The sequence below is a fragment of the Nipponia nippon genome, unplaced genomic scaffold (genome assembly GCF_047370975.1).
Source record: "Nipponia nippon isolate SJK-2023a ecotype South Korea unplaced genomic scaffold, ASM4737097v1 scaffold_14, whole genome shotgun sequence".
Classification (NCBI taxonomy): domain Eukaryota; kingdom Metazoa; phylum Chordata; class Aves; order Pelecaniformes; family Threskiornithidae; genus Nipponia; species Nipponia nippon.
Window position 1 is genome coordinate 5,050,348 of NW_028262330.1, and position 21,983 is coordinate 5,072,330.

Sequence of the window (21,983 nt, forward strand, 5' to 3'; positions counted from 1 at the left end):
GCCGGGACCCCGCCGCCGCCTCCCGCGCCCAGCGCGGTGCCGGGGGCCGAGGGGAGCGGGGCCCTGCCCGGGGGGGGGCCCAACGGTTCCACTGCGACTTGCACAGCGGCAGGCGGGGGGTGCAGGGGCGGGCAGGGAGCGGGAGGGGGCCAGACCGGCAAGCGGGGCCGGAGCATCCCGGGGCCGTGCCCAGGAGACGAACACCAGCCCTGGTGCTCCCAGCCCTGCAGCGTGGGCCGCTGGCCCCCTCCCCGCACCTTAACCCGGAGCAGCAGGGATGAGCCGCCCGCACTTTCCAGGATTCCCCCTCCCCGAGCCTTAAAACTCCAGGCTGGGTGGGAGAAGGGGCTGCTCCAGCCCCAGGCAGAGGCACAGAGGAGCTGGCGGAGGAGCCCGGACAAGGCAGGGCAGCGGGCGTCCCCTCACCCCAGAGCGGCTCAGAGCTTGAACAGGCTCCTCCGCAGCTGGAGAGCAGAGTACGGCGACGCAGCCCCAGCCCACGGGGACCCCGGGGCCTGCAGGGACAGCAGCTCCCACAAGGGGAAGGGAGGGGACACCAAGCACAGCACCAGCCCTGGGAGACAAACAGGACCCACATCCCCTCCGCTCCCCTCCACAGCAGAGGCCACCAGTGGCTCCCAGGACAGCGCTCCCCTGCCAGTCCTTGTCCCAAGACTGCTCCGTTTGCTGGCTGGGGGACGCAGATCTCCACCTGGGAGGAAAGGAGCGGCGTTAGCACCCTGCCAGGCAGCCGCCCCCTCCCTGCCCCTGCAGCTCACCCACCTCAGAGCCGACGGCTCAGGCTGCCCACCTTGGCGGGATGCGTCACGGAGCAGAAGTTGCGCTTTGTCTGCAGCTGCTGCAAGGGATTGAACTGTCCCCTCTGCTCCCGCTTTAGTTTTTTCATCTTCTTTACCTGTGCAGAGGCAGGAAAGCTCTTAGGGTCAGAGTGCGGAGGCCCCTGCCTCCCCCAACTTGCCCCAGCCCAGGACGGGGCCAGCACCCACCTTCCCTCTGTCAAACTCCTCGTCCCACTCATCGATGACAGTCGCGCTCCGGGCCCACGCTGCGTCCCGAGTGGCATCCTGGCGGACAGCTGAGATCTCGCCCTCCCAGGTCAAGACTGCGGAGCAGCACGGTCAGCAGGGAGCACCGCGCTGTGCTCCGCTGCACCCGCCTGCACAGGGCCCCCACCTCAGGCCAGCGGCTGGAGCCCCTCACTCCAGCACCCCACTCTGTGGCACCCCCAACAGCCCCTCGGCCAGCTGCACCTGCCCGGCTCCGGGAGACCCCCACAGCTGCCTGCGCTGCTGCCGCGGGGAGCCCAGGCCCTGGCAGAGCACAGACGGCTCTGCCTGCGTCCGGGGCTCAAGGCAGAGGAGCCACGTGGCTGTCTACCCACCCACGCGAGCAGGGATTACCTTGTTTGCCATAAGCCTTGTCCAAGGAGTTCCTGAGCAGCTCCTCCACCACGCTGGCCTCCTCCTGGCTCCCAGGTGCTGTGCCAGCCCCACGGCCGGGCTCACGGCTTGGGGCAGCCGGGCAGCGCCTCTCCCCACCTCCAGCCTGGCTATCCCAGGCACACGCCGCCACTGTGGAAACAGGAGGGCTGAGGACAAGCCAGAGGGAGCTCCTCTGTTGCTCCAGCTCAGAGGCAGATCTCGCCCCAGGACACACTGTCAAGAGAAGCAAGATCCTGATGGCGCAGGGTGTTTGGGCACACTGGGGCCTGTCCTGGACAGGGAGGAACTGGGGGTAAATCTTCACCCCTCGAGGAGCCCGGCCCCACAAGGCTGCAGAGGAGCACGCCCTCCCCTCCACACCATGTCTCCTCCATTCTCCTCCTCTTGAGGGGGGAGATGGGCTCCGTGTCCAGGCAACTACTGGCATCTGACACTCGCTGCTTGGGCCTGCTCTCCAGCTCCTGACAGCCCGGTGCCTCCCTGCCACCGCTGGCACCCTTGCCTGCTGCCTCCTTCCCCTCAAGGGACACCGAGCCCTCCTGAGTGAGGTTCTTCTTCTTCTTTCTGGGGGGCCGGAGACTTCATCCTTGCCCTTCGCAGCCAGAGCATGAGGGCTGCCAGCTGCTCCATGATGTTGCTTTTGCCGCTTCTTTTTGGAAGAACCCGGGGTGACCTGGCTGGGTCTCTTCTCCCCGCTGCAGGGAGGAAGGTGGTGCGAAGGGTGGGCAGTGGAACCGTTGGACAGGGGGGAGGCTGGGAGCGGAGGGGCTGAGTTGAGGATGAAGCTGGAGGCAGGCTTTTCGGGATTTGGCAGTTTGAGAGCAGAGGAGGACAGCCTGAGGGACAGGAAGAGAGGCTGACACGACCTGAAAACCAGGTCAGGAGTGGGAGCCCCTCTCTTCCTCCACACCCTGAGGTGCAGGAGCACAGCACCCAACTGCTACCACCATCTCAGCCACGAAATCTGAATCAGATCCTGCTCTCGAGAGCAGCAGCTGCAGGCACACACAGCGACCCTGCATCTGCCCAGTGCCAGCTACGCGCAGGGCACACGCTGTCCCGCGGGCGATTAGGAAAGAGCAAGTGGTGCTGCAGCACATGTCAATGGTGAAGGTTACAAGGGAGACCCAGAGCAAGCCCTGCCAGCCCAGGAGAACAGGAGAGCCGGCTGCCAAAATCGCCCCCCGAGCCAGCTGCCATACCAGACAGTTGCCTCATGGAGTACCCCAAGGCTGCGACTGGCCTTGCTGCCGTGCAGGAGCCTGGGAGCGACTGGCACCGCTTACCTCGACTTGCCGAAAGGCCAGGGAGTGGAGTCGGGCTGTGTGGTGTTCGTGGGGCAGGTGCGGTCAGCAAATTGTGGGTGAGGTGGTGCGTGGCCGTCGCTTCCGCTCGCCTTCCGCAGGGGGCTGCCCTGCAGTTATTGACGTAAATAAAAACTTGGTGGTCTAAAGAAAAGAGGTTTCCGTGAGCCAAGAGGAGAAAACAAAAAGGGGAGCCCAGAGAAAGGGGAGGGGAACAGATACAGACGGGGGAAGGGAAGTGGGGGGTGGTAGAAGAAGAATGAGAAGCGTTTTCAGTTAGAAGCACAAAGGAAAAAAGGAAGGAAGGAAATTTAAAGAGCAGAAACCCCGGTGCACCGTCCTGAGCCCTGGCTGCACAGCGGCACCCAGAGGGCCGGGCCCACGCCGCTGCCGGGGAGGAGGCAACGCCGCAGCCCTCCAGCTGCAGCGTCACCTGCTCCCACTCGCCCCAGGGGACGCGTTACCCCGAGAAGGCTGGCGAGGCCACCCCGCTGCAGGCACTGGCGCAGCCACCCCTCCGTCCTGAGCAAGAAGGCAGGAGCCATTTCTCCTGCGTCACTCAGGGATGTGAACAACAGCAGGGGCCTGGCCCCGCACCCCAACCCAGAAGGAGGGCAGAGCAACTGCTACAGCCCTGGGCCCGAGGCTCTCCTCACCCACCTCCAGCTTCGCAAGACACCCAGCGTTAGCTTTACGCTTGCCCCCAACACAAGGCCCAGTTCAGGAGGCACAAGGTGCCTACTCAAGTCTCCAGGCAGAAGCTCAGACTCACCTTTTTGGCAGAGAGCGCCAGCTTCTTGGCCGGTGGTGGTGACGTGGTACTGCTCAGCTCCAGAGCGGTGCTGGCCAACAGGGAGGATTTTAATTGTGCTGGCTTGGAGTCTTCAGGGGCAGCCGGCTCGGTGCTGGGGCGAGCAGGGAGGTCCGTGCCACAGTCCGTTTCCTCAGAGGTGCCGAAGCTGCCGGTTCCACTCTTGGCCTTCTGGGACGCCTTGGCCAGCTTCCCCACCGCGCTGTGTGCTGGGCTGGCAGCACTGCTGCCGCAGGAGTCCCTCTCCAGGGTCCCGGTGTTCTCCCCGCTGCCCCGGGGCTCTACCAGCAGCTTGGGTGAGGTAGGTGGCTGCTTGCTCTCCCAGGAGCTCTGCCGGGGCAGCTCTGCTTTGGCCCCGTTTGCGTTGCTGCTGTCACAGAAGCCCTGAACTGCTCTGGCCGTGGGAGGCAGCTGCGGGAAGGAGAGCGGCTTCTTGGGCCTCCGGGCTGCAGCATCGGGCAGCGCTGTGGCCGTGTGGGTGGCTTTGAGGGGCAGTTTGGGTGACGGGGACCCAGCGGGCAGCTTTGGTGGAGCAGTTCCGTTCGCCAGCTTCGGCCCTGTCCCAAACGTGCTGCGGGCCGCAGGGACTCCAACCTCCCCCGGCCCCGGCAGCCTGTCTGGTCTCTAGACAAAGAGAAAGAGACAAGTTCAGTGAGGAGAGGATTCAAGGCACAGAGCAATACTGCCCTCCCTGTCCCTCCCCAGGCCCCCTCGGCTCAGCAGGATCCTTCCTGCAAACCGTCCTCTCTCGCGCCTGCCCCTTCGGAGCAGCTCGCCGGCCTCCCTGCGAAGCTGCAGCCCACCTGCCCTCGCAGAGCAGAGGGGCAGCAGCTCCCGGGAGCGCCGGCCGAGAGCAGCCTTCAGGACTCACCCGGCCCATCAGCGGTGAAGACAGGGGCCCGTTGGTCACACTCTTCTTGACCTGATCCGTGATGCTGCCAGTGCGGCCAGGCAGGCTGGAGGCAGCTTTGGCAATGGGCCCCTCCGAGCTCTTCCTGGGGCTGGGGATTCTGGCGAAGGCAGAGAAGCACACGCGTTAACTGCGAGGGCTTGAGCGACTAGAACGCTCTTGTCAGAGACAAACGCAAAAAACAGGAGCCAGAAGCTCCGAGGAGGTGAGGTGCTCTTGATCTGCAGCAAAACCCTAACAAGGGGCTGGACCTCTCCCTGCCACCCTCCTCCGAGCCAGCGCATACACACGAGCATTGGGGCTACTTGGGCCAAGCTCCTTCCCGCACCCAGGCACGTGCTGCCGGCCCTGTCCCAAATGCTGAGAGCAGGGGGCAGAGGGGCCGGGGGACACAGGGTGCTCTCACCTCAGGTAGAACAGCACATAGGCCTGCTGGTTGAGGACCACTTTGATGTTGCTGGAGCGCACCCGGTCATCGTTCATTTGATACCACTGCCCATTGCTGGCCTGCAGAAGAAGAGAGAACGGGGTCGGGATGCGTCCTGAGACCCTCCTGGCCTCAAGAGCAGCAGGAACAGCGCCTGTCGGCACAGCTCCTCTCCCCAAAACCCACAGGCGGCCCAGGCCAGGCAGGGGGACTCTGCGGGAGCAGACCTCTACGCTTCCTACAGTGGAGCACAGCCTGTACCCCCCAGTCAGTGTTCCGCACCACACACATCTGCTGAGCACCCTCCTTTCTGCACGCTACAGGGACCCACGAGCACCCCCCAGCCCCCAGCCCTGGGCTCACCTTCACGTAGCAGTAGTAGTGCCCCGCGTGGCAACTGTACCCAGAGTGCACCAGCACTGCGTAGAGTCCGTACGTGACAGGATCCCCCTTGTTCTGAGACATGTAAGGGCGGATGTTCAAGTACTCAGGGTATCCCACGTCCTGCACGGAGAGGATGTCTCAGGAGCCCGCACAGCAGACGGCTTTCTTGCTAGAGCAAGAGCAGCTCAGCTGTCCTACGAGTCCCATCTCTCGAGGGAGGGGGCCCTGCTCTCCCCATGCACAGGTCACGGTGAGGACGATGCCAGGATAAGCCCAACTCCCATCGCACCGCACAGCTGGGAAAGGGCTGCAGGACTGCTGCGGAGCTCGCACTGCTCACAGGACCACCTCCCACCCTGCTCCGGGCAGCAGGGCCTCGGGCCAGGAGACAGCCCCAGCTCTGGACTGCCGAGCGCTCACCTTTGTGATTTTGCCTCCGCCGAAGTCGGCAAAGCGCTTCAGCGAGAGCGTGAGAACATTGGAGGCTCGGTGGATGGTGAAGCGTTTGCTGGCCGGCACTTTCTTCTCGCATCTGCACGGGAAGAGCTTCGGCTATTCAAGCCGTCCCACCACCCAGACGATTGCCAGCCCTGGCCAAGCGGCAAACCCCACGGAAACGACCCTGCTGACGCCAGGCGCCGCTCCAGGGCACCCGCTCACGGCCACGTCTCCTGGCCCAGGTCCTTCTCGCCAGAGGAGGGAGCTGAGGAGCGGCAGGTTTCACTGCAGGCTTCCATGGCCGCGTACCTCACGGTTTAGCCGTGGAGCAGGTAGAGGAGCCCTCCTACATTGCGGCAGGTTTTCTACCTGCTTCCCACCAGCACGCCCACAGGCCCCTTCCCGCCCGCAGCCCCGCACACTCACTTGGCACACATGTAGGCGTTCTCCCCGCCCAGCGTGTCCGACTTCGCAAACAGCTCCAGCGCCTGCACTATGTTTGCAGCTTCCTGCAAGGGAAGAGGAGAGGTCAGGGCACAAGTGGCCTGTCCACGCGACAGCCCGCCTGACAGCCGAGACGCTGGCCCCGAGAGAGAACACAGAGCGTGAGCACAGCGCCACAGACTACACCAAACCCACGAGCCTGCCACCAGCTAGGCACTGGCCAGCATGCCGTGAGGGACGGCTGCACTGCCCCCCGACACCACGGAGCCTCAACGCAGGAGTCACGGCTCACGTTCAGGCAACGGGCACCGCTCTGCCGGACACAGAAGGCAGAGCAACAACGGAAGCTGCTTCCCTCTTGCCTGCACCGTGCCTTGACACTGGCAGGTTAAGGAGCCTCGAAAGCAGTAACGGTGCGGCTGTGGGAACATCCCCCACGAGATCAGAGCTCCTCCCCATCCCCGACCCTGCCGCGTTACCCCGATCTCCAGCGCCAGGTCCAGGTAAGGATCATAGGTGTCCGAGACACTCTTGCACACCGAGCACTTCACTGCAAAAGAAACAGCGATGAGCACACCCTGGGACAACACCACCACCCGCCACCACCCCAGCACAGCGCGGGCAGCTGCAGGATTCCCCCTCTCCACGTTTGGGCTCTAGGATCTCAGCACCAGGATTCACAGCCGCGCAAGGAGGAAGGCTGGCAATTCCACTATGTGCTGGGACAGCAAACGTTGCTAGACCGCTGGCAGCACAGGTTCCTTTGCTGGCAGCAATGAACCGGGAACCCACAGCCAACAGCTTTTTCCGTTGCCACACCACGGTTCGTGACCCACAGGTACCACACGACTGACCAGCTGCAGCTCTGGATAATTTGCACGTGCTTAGCAATTCTCCCAAAAGATTTTTACTGCAAGGCTCTCAGGGAAACAGCAGCCCTGAGAGTCACGGGCCCAGGACCGGGCAGCCAGCACTCACCACGGGACCGCAGGTAACCGCCAAAGATCTGGTGAACCAGCGTCGTGGCCTGGGTCTGGCGATCCAACCTAGAGACAGCAGCACCGGATCTCACACCGCCCCTCCGCAACGGCCACCCCCGCAAGCCACCACTGTGTCCTCGGGACGGCTCCCCTACGTGCTCTGGCCAGCGGATGGGCTGCAGAGCTCCAGGAGCAGAGGGAAGGCGCAGCCTCTGCCAGTCTGCTCTCCCGGTGCTGGAGCTCAAGGGGCGGCACCAGGCTCCGATCCGCACCTTCCTCTAGAAGGAGCAGAAACTCCCGGCCGGAGCTCAGAGCTGGGCGCTGCAGGCAGAGGCAACGCAGGCTTCCCGGCACAGAGGGCCCAGGAGAAAGCTGCTCACCCACAGCCACAGAGCTGGGGCTGAATGCCTGGATCCCTCGGCAATTGGGACAGGATCCAAACCCCTAGCAGCCTCAGGATTTGGGGACACGACCACAGCTCTGCTGGGCCGGAGGAGTCAGGAGAAGGCAGAAGGCAGAAGGCAGACAACAGCCCAGAGCTGTGTCACACAGGGGCAGAGAGCTGAGCCATCCACCCGAGGCCCCTGGAGTCGGCACCTCCCTCTACGAGTCCGACCCGGGGGACACATTCACCCCCCAGTCCCCTCCCACAGGCGCAGGGGACCAGCGAGGGGACAGCAGAGAAGAGCAGCGATGGGCCATCAGAGGCCCCACGTACTTGGTACGGCCATTCAGGCAGGCCTTCTGCATGGCATCAACGGTGTAACGCAGGAACTCGTGCGCATCCTCCTGCCTGCCGAAGCGGATGTGCTGGGCAATCTCTGCGGGAGAGCCAGGAATCAGTCCCTTGCACGTGCTGCAATAGATGCAGGCCCTCCCTCGGGGCAGGGACTCCGGGGTTTGAGCCCTCTCAACCCAAACCAGCCACCAGCCTCATGCCGGCCATGGGGGAAGCCCCACGTAGCCCGTGTGGTCACCATCCCCCGGCAGGCTCCGTGAGTCATCTCAGAAGAGCCATCTGCCAAGACCTGCCCCGATCTCAAAGGCTCTGCTCCTGCGTTAGTCACCGCTCTCCTGCACGGCTAACGGAGGGGAGGGCAGCCATCCTTACTCTGGAGGTCTCGGATGAAGGACACCGGCTTTATTACGTTGCCGCTGTTGGCAAAAGCCTGGATCACGTGGTTCTGCATAATGCACATCATGCAAAAGCCTCCTTGGTGACCTGGAGCAGGAGAGCAGAAGACAGGACGTTGGGGACAAACCCAGGAGAGATGGAGGCAGTACAGGGGACTGGGGATCTCTGCTCCAACACAGCTCAGCCACACTCAGTTCTCCCTACAAGCTCCGTGCTGCGGTACAGCTCTGGGGCACACCGGCTACACAAGGACCAGCGCGTGCCACCCCAGCTGGTGCAGCTCCAGCCACAGTACCAGCCACTGCAACCCCCCAGGACGAGACAGCATCCACGTGGACGGGAAACAGGTCACACGTACTCGCTGGAGGAGCCCACAGGTCAGCCCTGAGGGGCAGATCCCACCGGAGCCCGATGGACGGGGCTACGAGCCCTGCGGATGGGGCTACGAGCCCCGCGTGCTCCCCTCGGTCACAGCTCGCAGCAGCGCCCACCAGACTCCCTTTCAAAGCTGCCCATAAACAGCACCTGCTGCCTGTACGCAACCTTCTGCCCTGCCCTCACGCAGTCCCCACAGGCACGGGCTGTGTGGGACACCCAGCTCAGCCCCCTAGGAAGCCAACAGACCCCATCGGACTCATCTTAGTCCTGGCTACACCCAGCAGAGACCAAGCCTCCCCAGGCACAAAGGCGCAGAGCTCAGGAACACTGCTACCGCCAGGAAAAGCGAGCCGTGCGCAGGAACGACCTCTCGACGGAGAACCGGGCAGGAGGGAGCAGAGAAGGTGCATCCCGACACCCGCACACCCCTCGCCAGAGCCACGTGCAGAGGTGCTGAGCACAGCACCGGGAGCAGGACAGGCGGGTGCTCCTCCTTCCCACCGGTGCGGCCACCCTGGCCCTGCCGCCCGCCGAGCCGGGCCTCCCCACTCACAGGTGCGGCCGTGCTCCTTGGAGAGCAGGTAGTTGGCAAGCGGCGGCGTGTAGGTCAGGCACTGCACCGTGGAGTTGAGGAAACAGGTATTCCCCAGGTTGTGCAGCCCGGCGCCGATCCGGTAGATGCGATCCCACTTCAGGGAGAGACGGTCCACGGGGAAAAGCACCTTCTGGGGCGCGGGGACCCCGTCCCCCAGGCCCCCCGGGGCATGGCCGTTGCCTGCGGGAAGAGGGGCGGTTGAGCCGCGCGGGTGCGGGGTGCGGGCAGGGGCCCCCTCCCCCTCTCTACCTACCCTGCTTGCCGGGCGGTCCCTCCTCGGGGCCGCGGTGGCGGCCGGCGGCCTCGGCCCGGGGGTTGAGCACCACGTACTTCCCCCGCAGCAGCTCCAGCTGGCAGGAGAAGCCGCGGCTGGCGGGCTCGAACTCCACCTTCTGCAGCAGCACCTTCTTGGCCGAGGCGGCCAGCAGCCGGCCCAGCTCCCCATCCTCGCCCGCCTCCCGCCGGCCCGGCTTCAGCGCCTCCTTCAGCTTCTCCACGATCGGCATGGCGGGGCCCGGTGGCCCCGGCTGCGGGCGGAGCCAGGCTGAGCGGGGGACGCCGCTCCGCTCCGCTCCGCTCCGCTCCCGTTGCGGGGACGCGCGTTGCCGAGGCAACAGGCCGCGGCCTAGGCCCGCCGCAGGCCCGGCCCCGGCCCCGCCGCCGCGCGCCCCGGAGGCCTCAGCGGCTCCCCGCCCGCCGCCGCTACGGGCACCGCACCATCCACCCGCGACCTCAGCGCCGCCGCGCTGCCCCGCTTCGCCCGCCCCGGCCCGGCCAGCACCGACACCGCAGTCCCCGCTCCCCAGGGCCGGGAGCACCGACGCCGCAGTCCCCGCTCCCCAGGGCCGGGCAGCCGCAACGCTGCGGGCAGCGGGTCCCAGAGCCTGGCAGCACCGACACCGCAGGCAGCAGCGGGTCGCGCGCTGCAGGCAGCTCGCGAGCTCTGGCAGCAAAGCAGCACGGCGCCGGCTGCGCGGGGCCGCCGGGGCTGAGCTCCGGGGAAGGACGAGGCGGCGCCGCCAGCGCAGCGGGACCGCCGGGGCTCCGGGGCTGCGGGGACGGACCGGCCCCCGCCAGCTCCCCCGCGGGCCCCGCGCTCTCTGCGGGCACCGGGGGCCCGTTTCCTCCCGGCGCTTCCTCCACCGCCCTCCCGGCCCCGCCCGGCCGATGCCGCGAAGGCCGCGGCCGAGCAGCCGCTCTGCCACCTGCGGGCGCGGGTCCCGCCGCGCCCCAGCCCCAGCCCCAGCCCCAGCCCCAGCCCCAGCCCGGAGCCGCCGCCCCCGCTTTTGCACCTGGCAGCGGCCCGGCCCCAACGCTGCCGCCCGCCCCGCGGATCACGGACCATCACGGACCACCCCGGCCCCTCGCCCCGGTCCCCGCCGCCTGCGTGCCCGGTACCGCGGGACCCACCCCGGCCCTCCGCCCCGCCGCGGCCCGGCCCAGGCGGGGGGCCCGGAGCCCCCCCGGCCGCTGGCCGCTCCCCCCGGCCCCGCACTGACCGTAGCCGCCCTCCTCCTCCATCCCGCCGCCGCCGCCGCTCCGGCCTCGCCCGCGTGACGAAGCCGCCACGGCCGACGGCACGTGACGCGGGAAGGGGCGCTGCCAGGCAGACTCCGCCCCCCGGTATCGCACCGCCCCGCGCGGTGCACCGCCCCGCCCCGCCCCGCCCCGCCCCGCCCCGCCGAGCCGAGCCGAGCCGAGCCGAGCCGATTCACAGACACCACACGTTTATTGCCCGCCGTCCCGGCGGCAGCGCCCCGTCCCCGCCGGGACCCCGCCGCCGCCTCCCGCGCCCAGCGCGGTGCCGGGGGCCGAGGGGAGCGGGGCCCTGCCCGGGGGGGGCCCAACGGTTCCACTGCGACTTGCACAGCGGCAGGCGGGGGGTGCAGGGGCGGGCAGGGAGCGGGAGGGGGCCAGACCGGCAAGCGGGGCCGGAGCATCCCGGGGCCGTGCCCAGGAGACGAACACCAGCCCTGGTGCTCCCAGCCCTGCAGCGTGGGCCGCTGGCCCCCTCCCCGCACCTTAACCCGGAGCAGCAGGGATGAGCCGCCCGCACTTTCCAGGATTCCCCCTCCCCGAGCCTTAAAACTCCAGGCTGGGTGGGAGAAGGGGCTGCTCCAGCCCCAGGCAGAGGCACAGAGGAGCTGGCGGAGGAGCCCGGACAAGGCAGGGCAGCGGGCGTCCCCTCACCCCAGAGCGGCTCAGAGCTTGAACAGGCTCCTCCGCAGCTGGAGAGCAGAGTACGGCGACGCAGCCCCAGCCCACGGGGACCCCGGGGCCTGCAGGGACAGCAGCTCCCACAAGGGGAAGGGAGGGGACACCAAGCACAGCACCAGCCCTGGGAGACAAACAGGACCCACATCCCCTCCGCTCCCCTCCACAGCAGAGGCCACCAGTGGCTCCCAGGACAGCGCTCCCCTGCCAGTCCTTGTCCCAAGACTGCTCCGTTTGCTGGCTGGGGGACGCAGATCTCCACCTGGGAGGAAAGGAGCGGCGTTAGCACCCTGCCAGGCAGCCGCCCCCTCCCTGCCCCTGCAGCTCACCCACCTCAGAGCCGACGGCTCAGGCTGCCCACCTTGGCGGGATGCGTCACGGAGCAGAAGTTGCGCTTTGTCTGCAGCTGCTGCAAGGGATTGAACTGTCCCCTCTGCTCCCGCTTTAGTTTTTTCATCTTCTTTACCTGTGCAGAGGCAGGAAAGCTCTTAGGGTCAGAGTGCGGAGGCCCCTGCCTCCCCCAACTTGCCCCAGCCCAGGACGGGGCCAGCACCCACCTTCCCTCTGTCAAACTCCTCGTCCCACTCATCGATGACAGTCGCGCTCCGGGCCCACGCTGCGTCCCGAGTGGCATCCTGGCGGACAGCTGAGATCTCGCCCTCCCAGGTCAAGACTGCGGAGCAGCACGGTCAGCAGGGAGCACCGCGCTGTGCTCCGCTGCACCCGCCTGCACAGGGCCCCCACCTCAGGCCAGCGGCTGGAGCCCCTCACTCCAGCACCCCACTCTGTGGCACCCCCAACAGCCCCTCGGCCAGCTGCACCTGCCCGGCTCCGGGAGACCCCCACAGCTGCCTGCGCTGCTGCCGCGGGGAGCCCAGGCCCTGGCAGAGCACAGACGGCTCTGCCTGCGTCCGGGGCTCAAGGCAGAGGAGCCACGTGGCTGTCTACCCACCCACGCGAGCAGGGATTACCTTGTTTGCCATAAGCCTTGTCCAAGGAGTTCCTGAGCAGCTCCTCCACCACGCTGGCCTCCTCCTGGCTCCCAGGTGCTGTGCCAGCCCCACGGCCGGGCTCACGGCTTGGGGCAGCCGGGCAGCGCCTCTCCCCACCTCCAGCCTGGCTATCCCAGGCACACGCCGCCACTGTGGAAACAGGAGGGCTGAGGACAAGCCAGAGGGAGCTCCTCTGTTGCTCCAGCTCAGAGGCAGATCTCGCCCCAGGACACACTGTCAAGAGAAGCAAGATCCTGATGGCGCAGGGTGTTTGGGCACACTGGGGCCTGTCCTGGACAGGGAGGAACTGGGGGTAAATCTTCACCCCTCGAGGAGCCCGGCCCCACAAGTCTGCAGAGGAGCACGCCCTCCCCTCCACACCATGTCTCCTCCATTCTCCTCCTCTTGAGGGGGGAGATGGGCTCCGTGTCCAGGCAACTACTGGCATCTGACACTCGCTGCTTGGGCCTGCTCTCCAGCTCCTGACAGCCCGGTGCCTCCCTGCCACCGCTGGCACCCTTGCCTGCTGCCTCCTTCCCCTCAAGGGACACCGAGCCCTCCTGAGTGAGGTTCTTCTTCTTCTTTCTGGGGGGGCCGGAGACTTCATCCTTGCCCTTCGCAGCCAGAGCATGAGGGCTGCCAGCTGCTCCATGATGTTGCTTTTGCCGCTTCTTTTTGGAAGAACCCGGGGTGACCTGGCTGGGTCTCTTCTCCCCGCTGCAGGGAGGAAGGTGGTGCGAAGGGTGGGCAGTGGAACCGTTGGACAGGGGGAGGCTGGGAGCGGAGGGGCTGAGTTGAGGATGAAGCTGGAGGCAGGCTTTTCGGGATTTGGCAGTTTGAGAGCAGAGGAGGACAGCCTGAGGGACAGGAAGAGAGGCTGACACGACCTGAAAACCAGGTCAGGAGTGGGAGCCCCTCTCTTCCTCCACACCCTGAGGTGCAGGAGCACAGCACCCAACTGCTACCACCATCTCAGCCACGAAATCTGAATCAGATCCTGCTCTCGAGAGCAGCAGCTGCAGGCACACACAGCGACCCTGCATCTGCCCAGTGCCAGCTACGCGCAGGGCACACGCTGTCCCGCGGGCGATTAGGAAAGAGCAAGTGGTGCTGCAGCACATGTCAATGGTGAAGGTTACAAGGGAGACCCAGAGCAAGCCCTGCCAGCCCAGGAGAACAGGAGAGCCGGCTGCCAAAATCGCCCCCGAGCCAGCTGCCATACCAGACAGTTGCCTCATGGAGTACCCCAAGGCTGCGACTGGCCTTGCTGCCGTGCAGGAGCCTGGGAGCGACTGGCACCGCTTACCTCGACTTGCCGAAAGGCCAGGGAGTGGAGTCGGGCTGTGTGGTGTTCGTGGGGCAGGTGCGGTCAGCAAATTGTGGGTGAGGTGGTGCGTGGCCGTCGCTTCCGCTCGCCTTCCGCAGGGGGCTGCCCTGCAGTTATTGACGTAAATAAAAACTTGGTGGTCTAAAGAAAAGAGGTTTCCGTGAGCCAAGAGGAGAAAACAAAAAGGGGAGCCCAGAGAAAGGGGAGGGGAACAGATACAGACGGGGGGAGGGAAGTGGGGGGTGGTAGAAGAAGAATGAGAAGCGTTTTCAGTTAGAAGCACAAAGGAAAAAAGGAAGGAAGGAAATTTAAAGAGCAGAAACCCCGGTGCACCGTCCTGAGCCCTGGCTGCACAGCGGCACCCAGAGGGCCGGGCCCACGCCGCTGCCCGGGGAGGAGGCAACGCCGCAGCCCTCCAGCTGCAGCGTCACCTGCTCCCACTCGCCCCAGGGGACGCGTTACCCCGAGAAGGCTGGCGAGGCCACCCCGCTGCAGGCACTGGCGCAGCCACCCCTCCGTCCTGAGCAAGAAGGCAGGAGCCATTTCTCCTGCGTCACTCAGGGATGTGAACAACAGCAGGGGCCTGGCCCCGCACCCCAACCCAGAAGGAGGGCAGAGCAACTGCTACAGCCCTGGGCCCGAGAGGCTCTCCTCACCCACCTCCAGCTTCGCAAGACACCCAGCGTTAGCTTTACGCTTGCCCCCAACACAAGGCCCAGTTCAGGAGGCACAAGGTGCCTACTCAAGTCTCCAGGCAGAAGCTCAGACTCACCTTTTTGGCAGAGAGCGCCAGCTTCTTGGCCGGTGGTGGTGACGTGGTACTGCTCAGCTCCAGAGCGGTGCTGGCCAACAGGGAGGATTTTAATTGTGCTGGCTTGGAGTCTTCAGGGGCAGCCGGCTCGGTGCTGGGGCGAGCAGGGAGGTCCGTGCCACAGTCCGTTTCCTCAGAGGTGCCGAAGCTGCCGGTTCCACTCTTGGCCTTCTGGGACGCCTTGGCCAGCTTCCCCACCGCGCTGTGTGCTGGGCTGGCAGCACTGCTGCCGCAGGAGTCCCTCTCCAGGGTCCCGGTGTTCTCCCCGCTGCCCCGGGGCTCTACCAGCAGCTTGGGTGAGGTAGGTGGCTGCTTGCTCTCCCAGGAGCTCTGCCGGGGCAGCTCTGCTTTGGCCCCGTTTGCGTTGCTGCTGTCACAGAAGCCCTGAACTGCTCTGGCCGTGGGAGGCAGCTGCGGGAAGGAGAGCGGCTTCTTGGGCCTCCGGGCTGCAGCATCGGGCAGCGCTGTGGCCGTGTGGGTGGCTTTGAGGGGCAGTTTGGGTGACGGGGACCCAGCGGGCAGCTTTGGTGGAGCAGTTCCGTTCGCCAGCTTCGGCCCTGTCCCAAACGTGCTGCGGGCCGCAGGGACTCCAACCTCCCCCGGCCCCGGCAGCCTGTCTGGTCTCTAGACAAAGAGAAAGAGACAAGTTCAGTGAGGAGAGGATTCAAGGCACAGAGCAATACTGCCCTCCCTGTCCCTCCCCAGGCCCCCTCGGCTCAGCAGGATCCTTCCTGCAAACCGTCCTCTCTCGCGCCTGCCCCTTCGGAGCAGCTCGCCGGCCTCCCTGCGAAGCTGCAGCCCACCTGCCCTCGCAGAGCAGAGGGGCAGCAGCTCCCGGGAGCGCCGGCCGAGAGCAGCCTTCAGGACTCACCCGGCCCATCAGCGGTGAAGACAGGGGCCCGTTGGTCACACTCTTCTTGACCTGATCCGTGATGCTGCCAGTGCGGCCAGGCAGGCTGGAGGCAGCTTTGGCAATGGGCCCCTCCGAGCTCTTCCTGGGGCTGGGGATTCTGGCGAAGGCAGAGAAGCACACGCGTTAACTGCGAGGGCTTGAGCGACTAGAACGCTCTTGTCAGAGACAAACGCAAAAAACAGGAGCCAGAAGCTCCGAGGAGGTGAGGTGCTCTTGATCTGCAGCAAAACCCTAACAAGGGGCTGGACCTCTCCCTGCCACCCTCCTCCGAGCCAGCGCATACACACGAGCATTGGGGCTACTTGGGCCAAGCTCCTTCCCGCACCCAGGCACGTGCTGCCGGCCCTGTCCCAAATGCTGAGAGCAGGGGGCAGAGGGGCCGGGGGACACAGGGTGCTCTCACCTCAGGTAGAACAGCACATAGGCCTGCTGGTTGAGGACCACTTTGATGTTGCTGGAGCGCACCCGGTCATCGTTCATTTGATACCACTGCCCATTGCTGGCCTGCAGAAGAAGAGAGAACGGGGTCGGGATGCGTCCTGAGACCCTCCTGGCCTCAAGAGCAGCAGGAACAGCGCCTGTCGGCACAGCTCCTCTCCCCAAAACCCACAGGCGGCCCAGGCCAGGCAGGGGGACTCTGCGGGAGCAGACCTCTACGCTTCCTACAGTGGAGCACAGCCTGTACCCCCCAGTCAGTGTTCCGCACCACACACATCTGCTGAGCACCCTCCTTTCTGCACGCTACAGGGACCCACGAGCACCCCCCAGCCCCCAGCCCTGGGCTCACCTTCACGTAGCAGTAGTAGTGCCCCGCGTGGCAACTGTACCCAGAGTGCACCAGCACTGCGTAGAGTCCGTACGTGACAGGATCCCCCTTGTTCTGAGACATGTAAGGGCGGATGTTCAAGTACTCAGGGTATCCCACGTCCTGCACGGAGAGGATGTCTCAGGAGCCCGCACAGCAGACGGCTTTCTTGCTAGAGCAAGAGCAGCTCAGCTGTCCTACGAGTCCCATCTCTCGAGGGAGGGGGCCCTGCTCTCCCCATGCACAGGTCACGGTGAGGACGATGCCAGGATAAGCCCAACTCCCATCGCACCGCACAGCTGGGAAAGGGCTGCAGGACTGCTGCGGAGCTCGCACTGCTCACAGGACCACCTCCCACCCTGCTCCGGGCAGCAGGGCCTCGGGCCAGGAGACAGCCCCAGCTCCGGACTGCCGAGCGCTCACCTTTGTGATTTTGCCTCCGCCGAAGTCGGCAAAGCGCTTCAGCGAGAGCGTGAGAACATTGGAGGCTCGGTGGATGGTGAAGCGTTTGCTGGCCGGCACTTTCTTCTCGCATCTGCACGGGAAGAGCTTCGGCTATTCAAGCCGTCCCACCACCCAGACGATTGCCAGCCCTGGCCAAGCGGCAAACCCCACGGAAACGACCCTGCTGACGCCAGGCGCCGCTCCAGGGCACCCGCTCACGGCCACGTCTCCTGGCCCAGGTCCTTCTCGCCAGAGGAGGGAGCTGAGGAGCGGCAGGTTTCACTGCAGGCTTCCATGGCCGCGTACCTCACGGTTTAGCCGTGGAGCAGGTAGAGGAGCCCTCCTACATTGCGGCAGGTTTTCTACCTGCTTCCCACCAGCACGCCCACAGGCCCCTTCCCGCCCGCAGCCCCGCACACTCACTTGGCACACATGTAGGCGTTCTCCCCGCCCAGCGTGTCCGACTTCGCAAACAGCTCCAGCGCCTGCACTATGTTTGCAGCTTCCTGCAAGGGAAGAGGAGAGGTCAGGGCACAAGTGGCCTGTCCACGCGACAGCCCGCCTGACAGCCGAGACGCTGGCCCCGAGAGAGAACACAGAGCGTGAGCACAGCGCCACAGACTACACCAAACCCACGAGCCTGCCACCAGCTAGGCACTGGCCAGCATGCCGTGAGGGACGGCTGCACTGCCCCCCGACACCACGGAGCCTCAACGCAGGAGTCACGGCTCACGTTCAGGCAACGGGCACCGCTCTGCCGGACACAGAAGGCAGAGCAACAACGGAAGCTGCTTCCCTCTTGCCTGCACCGTGCCTTGACACTGGCAGGTTAAGGAGCCTCGAAAGCAGTAACGGTGCGGCTGTGGGAACATCCCCCACGAGATCAGAGCTCCTCCCCATCCCCGACCCTGCCGCGTTACCCCGATCTCCAGCGCCAGGTCCAGGTAAGGATCATAGGTGTCCGAGACACTCTTGCACACCGAGCACTTCACTGCAAAAGAAACAGCGATGAGCACACCCTGGGACAACACCACCACCCGCCACCACCCCAGCACAGCGCGGGCAGCTGCAGGATTCCCCCTCTCCACGTTTGGGCTCTAGGATCTCAGCACCAGGATTCACAGCCGCGCAAGGAGGAAGGCTGGCAATTCCACTATGTGCTGGGACAGCAAACGTTGCTAGACCGCTGGCAGCACAGGTTCCTTTGCTGGCAGCAATGAACCGGGAACCCACAGCCAACAGCTTTTTCCGTTGCCACACCACGGTTCGTGACCCACAGGTACCACACGACTGACCAGCTGCAGCTCTGGATAATTTGCACGTGCTTAGCAATTCTCCCAAAAGATTTTTACTGCAAGGCTCTCGGGGAAACAGCAGCCCTGAGAGTCACGGGCCCAGGACCGGGCAGCCAGCACTCACCACGGGACCGCCAAAGATCTGGTGAACCAGCGTCGTGGCCTGGGTCTGGCGATCCAACCTAGAGACAGCAGCACCGGATCTCACACCGCCCCTCCGCAACGGCCACCCCCGCAAGCCACCACTGTGTCCTCGGGACGGCTCCCCTACGTGCTCTGGCCAGCGGATGGGCTGCAGAGCTCCAGGAGCAGAGGGAAGGCGCAGCCTCTGCCAGTCTGCTCTCCCGGTGCTGGAGCTCAAGGGGCGGCACCAGGCTCCGATCCGCACCTTCCTCTAGAAGGAGCAGAAACTCCCGGCCGGAGCTCAGAGCTGGGCGCTGCAGGCAGAGGCAACGCAGGCTTCCCGGCACAGAGGGCCCAGGAGAAAGCTGCTCACCCACAGCCACAGAGCTGGGGCTGAATGCCTGGATCCCTCGGCAATTGGGACAGGATCCAAACCCCTAGCAGCCTCAGGATTTGGGGACACGACCACAGCTCTGCTGGGCCGGAGGAGTCAGGAGAAGGCAGAAGGCAGAAGGCAGACAACAGCCCAGAGCTGTGTCACACAGGGGCAGAGAGCTGAGCCATCCACCCGAGGCCCCTGGAGTCGGCACCTCCCTCTACGAGTCCGACCCGGGGGACACATTCACCCCCCAGTCCCCTCCCACAGGCGCAGGGGACCAGCGAGGGGACAGCAGAGAAGAGCAGCGATGGGCCATCAGAGGCCCCACGTACTTGGTACGGCCATTCAGGCAGGCCTTCTGCATGGCATCAACGGTGTAACGCAGGAACTCGTGCGCATCCTCCTGCCTGCCGAAGCGGATGTGCTGGGCAATCTCTGCAGGAGAGCCAGGAATCAGTCCCTTGCACGTGCTGCAATAGATGCAGGCCCTCCCTCGGGGCAGGGACTCCGGGGTTTGAGCCCTCTCAACCCAAACCAGCCACCAGCCTCATGCCGGCCATGGGGGAAGCCCCACGTAGCCCGTGTGGTCACCATCCCCCGGCAGGCTCCGTGAGTCATCTCAGAAGAGCCATCTGCCAAGACCTGCCCCGATCTCAAAGGCTCTGCTCCTGCGTTAGTCACCGCTCTCCTGCACGGCTAACGGAGGGGAGGGCAGCCATCCTTACTCTGGAGGTCTCGGATGAAGGACACCGGCTTTATTACGTTGCCGCTGTTGGCAAAAGCCTGGATCACGTGGTTCTGCATAATGCACATCATGCAAAAGCCTCCTTGGTGACCTGGAGCAGGAGAGCAGAAGACGGGACGTTGGGGACAAACCCAGGAGAGATGGAGGCAGTACAGGGGACTGGGGATCTCTGCTCCAACACAGCTCAGCCACACTCAGTTCTCCCTACAAGCTCCGTGCTGCGGTACAGCTCTGGGGCACACCGGCTACACAAGGACCAGCGCGTGCCACCCCAGCTGGTGCAGCTCCAGCCACAGTACCAGCCACTGCAACCCCCCAGGACGAGACAGCATCCACGTGGACGGGAAACAGGTCACACGTACTCGCTGGAGGAGCCCACAGGTCAGCCCTGAGGGGCAGATCCCACCGGAGCCCGATGGACGGGGCTACGAGCCCTGCGGATGGGGCTACGAGCCCCGCGTGCTCCCCTCGGTCACAGCTCGCAGCAGCGCCCACCAGACTCCCTTTCAAAGCTGCCCATAAACAGCACCTGCTGCCTGTACGCAACCTTCTGCCCTGCCCTCACGCAGTCCCCACAGGCACGGGCTGTGTGGGACACCCAGCTCAGCCCCCTAGGAAGCCAACAGACCCCATCGGACTCATCTTAGTCCTGGCTACACCCAGCAGAGACCAAGCCTCCCCAGGCACAAAGGCGCAGAGCTCAGGAACACTGCTACCGCCAGGAAAAGCGAGCCGTGCGCAGGAACGACCTCTCGACGGAGAACCGGGCAGGAGGGAGCAGAGAAGGTGCATCCCGACACCCGCACACCCCTCGCCAGAGCCACGTGCAGAGGTGCTGAGCACAGCACCGGGAGCAGGACAGGCGGGTGCTCCTCCTTCCCACCGGTGCGGCCACCCTGGCCCTGCCGCCCGCCGAGCCGGGCCTCCCCACTCACAGGTGCGGCCGTGCTCCTTGGAGAGCAGGTAGTTGGCAAGCGGCGGCGTGTAGGTCAGGCACTGCACCGTGGAGTTGAGGAAACAGGTATTCCCCAGGTTGTGCAGCCCGGCGCCGATCCGGTAGATGCGATCCCACTTCAGGGAGAGACGGTCCACGGGGAAAAGCACCTTCTGGGGCGCGGGGACCCCGTCCCCCAGGCCCCCCGGGGCATGGCCGTTGCCTGCGGGAAGAGGGGCGGTTGAGCCGCGCGGGTGCGGGGTGCGGGCAGGGCCCCCCTCGCCCTCTCTACCTACCCTGCTTGCCGGGCGGTCCCTCCTCGGGGCCGCGGTGGCGGCCGGCGGCCTCGGCCCGGGGGTTGAGCACCACGTACTTCCCCCGCAGCAGCTCCAGCTGGCAGGAGAAGCCGCGGCTGGCGGGCTCGAACTCCACCTTCTGCAGCAGCACCTTCTTGGCCGAGGCGGCCAGCAGCCGGCCCAGCTCCCCATCCTCGCCCGCCTCCCGCCGGCCCGGCTTCAGCGCCTCCTTCAGCTTCTCCACGATCGGCATGGCGGGGCCCGGTGGCCCCGGCTGCGGGCGGAGCCAGGCTGAGCGGGGGACGCCGCTCCGCTCCGCTCCGCTCCGCTCCCGTTGCGGGGACGCGCGTTGCCGAGGCAACAGGCCGCGGCCTAGGCCCGCCGCAGGCCCGGCCCCGGCCCCGCCGCCGCGCGCCCCGGAGGCCTCAGCGGCTCCCCGCCCGCCGCCGCTACGGGCACCGCACCATCCACCCGCGACCTCAGCGCCGCCGCGCTGCCCCGCTTCGCCCGCCCCGGCCCGGCCAGCACCGACGCCGCAGTCCCCGCTCCCCAGGGCCGGGAGCACCGACGCCGCAGTCCCCGCTCCCCAGGGCCGGGAGCACCGACGCCGCAGTCCCCGCTCCCCAGGGCCGGGCAGCCGCAACGCTGCGGGCAGCGGGTCCCAGAGCCTGGCAGCACCGACACCGCAGGCAGCAGCGGGTCGCGCGCTGCAGGCAGCTCGCGAGCTCTGGCAGCAAAGCAGCACGGCGCCGGCTGCGCGGGGCCGCCGGGGCTGAGCTCCGGGGAAGGACGAGGCGGCGCCGCCAGCGCAGCGGGACCGCCGGGGCTCCGGGGCTGCGGGGACGGACCGGCCCCCGCCAGCTCCCCCGCGGGCCCCGCGCTCTCTGCGGGCACCGGGGGCCCGTTTCCTCCCGGCGCTTCCTCCACCGCCCTCCCGGCCCCGCCCGGCCGATGCCGCGAAGGCCGCGGCCGAGCAGCCGCTCTGCCACCTGCGGGCGCGGGTCCCGCCGCGCCCCAGCCCCAGCCCCAGCCCCAGCCCCAGCCCCAGCCCGGAGCCGCCGCCCCCGCTTTTGCACCTGGCAGCGGCCCGGCCCCAACGCTGCCGCCCGCCCCGCGGATCACGGACCATCACGGACCACCCCGGCCCCTCGCCCCGGTCCCCGCCGCCTGCGTGCCCGGTACCGCGGGACCCACCCCGGCCCTCCGCCCCGCCGCGGCCCGGCCCAGGCGGGGGGCCCGGAGCCCCCCCGGCCGCTGGCCGCTCCCCCCGGCCCCGCACTGACCGTAGCCGCCCTCCTCCTCCATCCCGCCGCCGCCGCCGCTCCGGCCTCGCCCGCGTGACGAAGCCGCCACGGCCGACGGCACGTGACGCGGGAAGGGGCGCTGCCAGGCAGACTCCGCCCCCCGGTATCGCACCGCCCCGCGCGGTGCACCGC

General features: G+C 66.5%; 2 pseudogenes across 1 annotated transcript; both read right to left on the minus strand.

Annotated features, from left to right (window-relative positions):
• Positions 1 to 63: 63 nt before the first annotated feature.
• On the minus strand, positions 64 to 10,863 carry LOC148056425 (ubiquitin carboxyl-terminal hydrolase 36-like; annotated as a pseudogene).
• Positions 10,864 to 10,979: 116 nt separating this feature from the next.
• On the minus strand, positions 10,980 to 21,925 carry LOC148056426 (ubiquitin carboxyl-terminal hydrolase 36-like; annotated as a pseudogene). Its single transcript, XR_015703340.1, has 19 exons — positions 21,831 to 21,925; positions 20,548 to 20,821; positions 20,253 to 20,474; positions 19,298 to 19,408; positions 18,905 to 19,007; positions 18,185 to 18,252; positions 17,696 to 17,766; positions 17,199 to 17,281; positions 16,755 to 16,866; positions 16,314 to 16,454; positions 15,930 to 16,030; positions 15,485 to 15,623; positions 14,575 to 15,237; positions 13,782 to 13,909; positions 12,711 to 13,332; positions 12,455 to 12,625; positions 12,041 to 12,156; positions 11,817 to 11,949; positions 10,980 to 11,745 (listed from the first exon to the last, which is right to left on the minus strand). The product of XR_015703340.1 is annotated as a ubiquitin carboxyl-terminal hydrolase 36-like (transcript).
• Between the last annotated feature and the right edge of the window lie 58 nt (positions 21,926 to 21,983).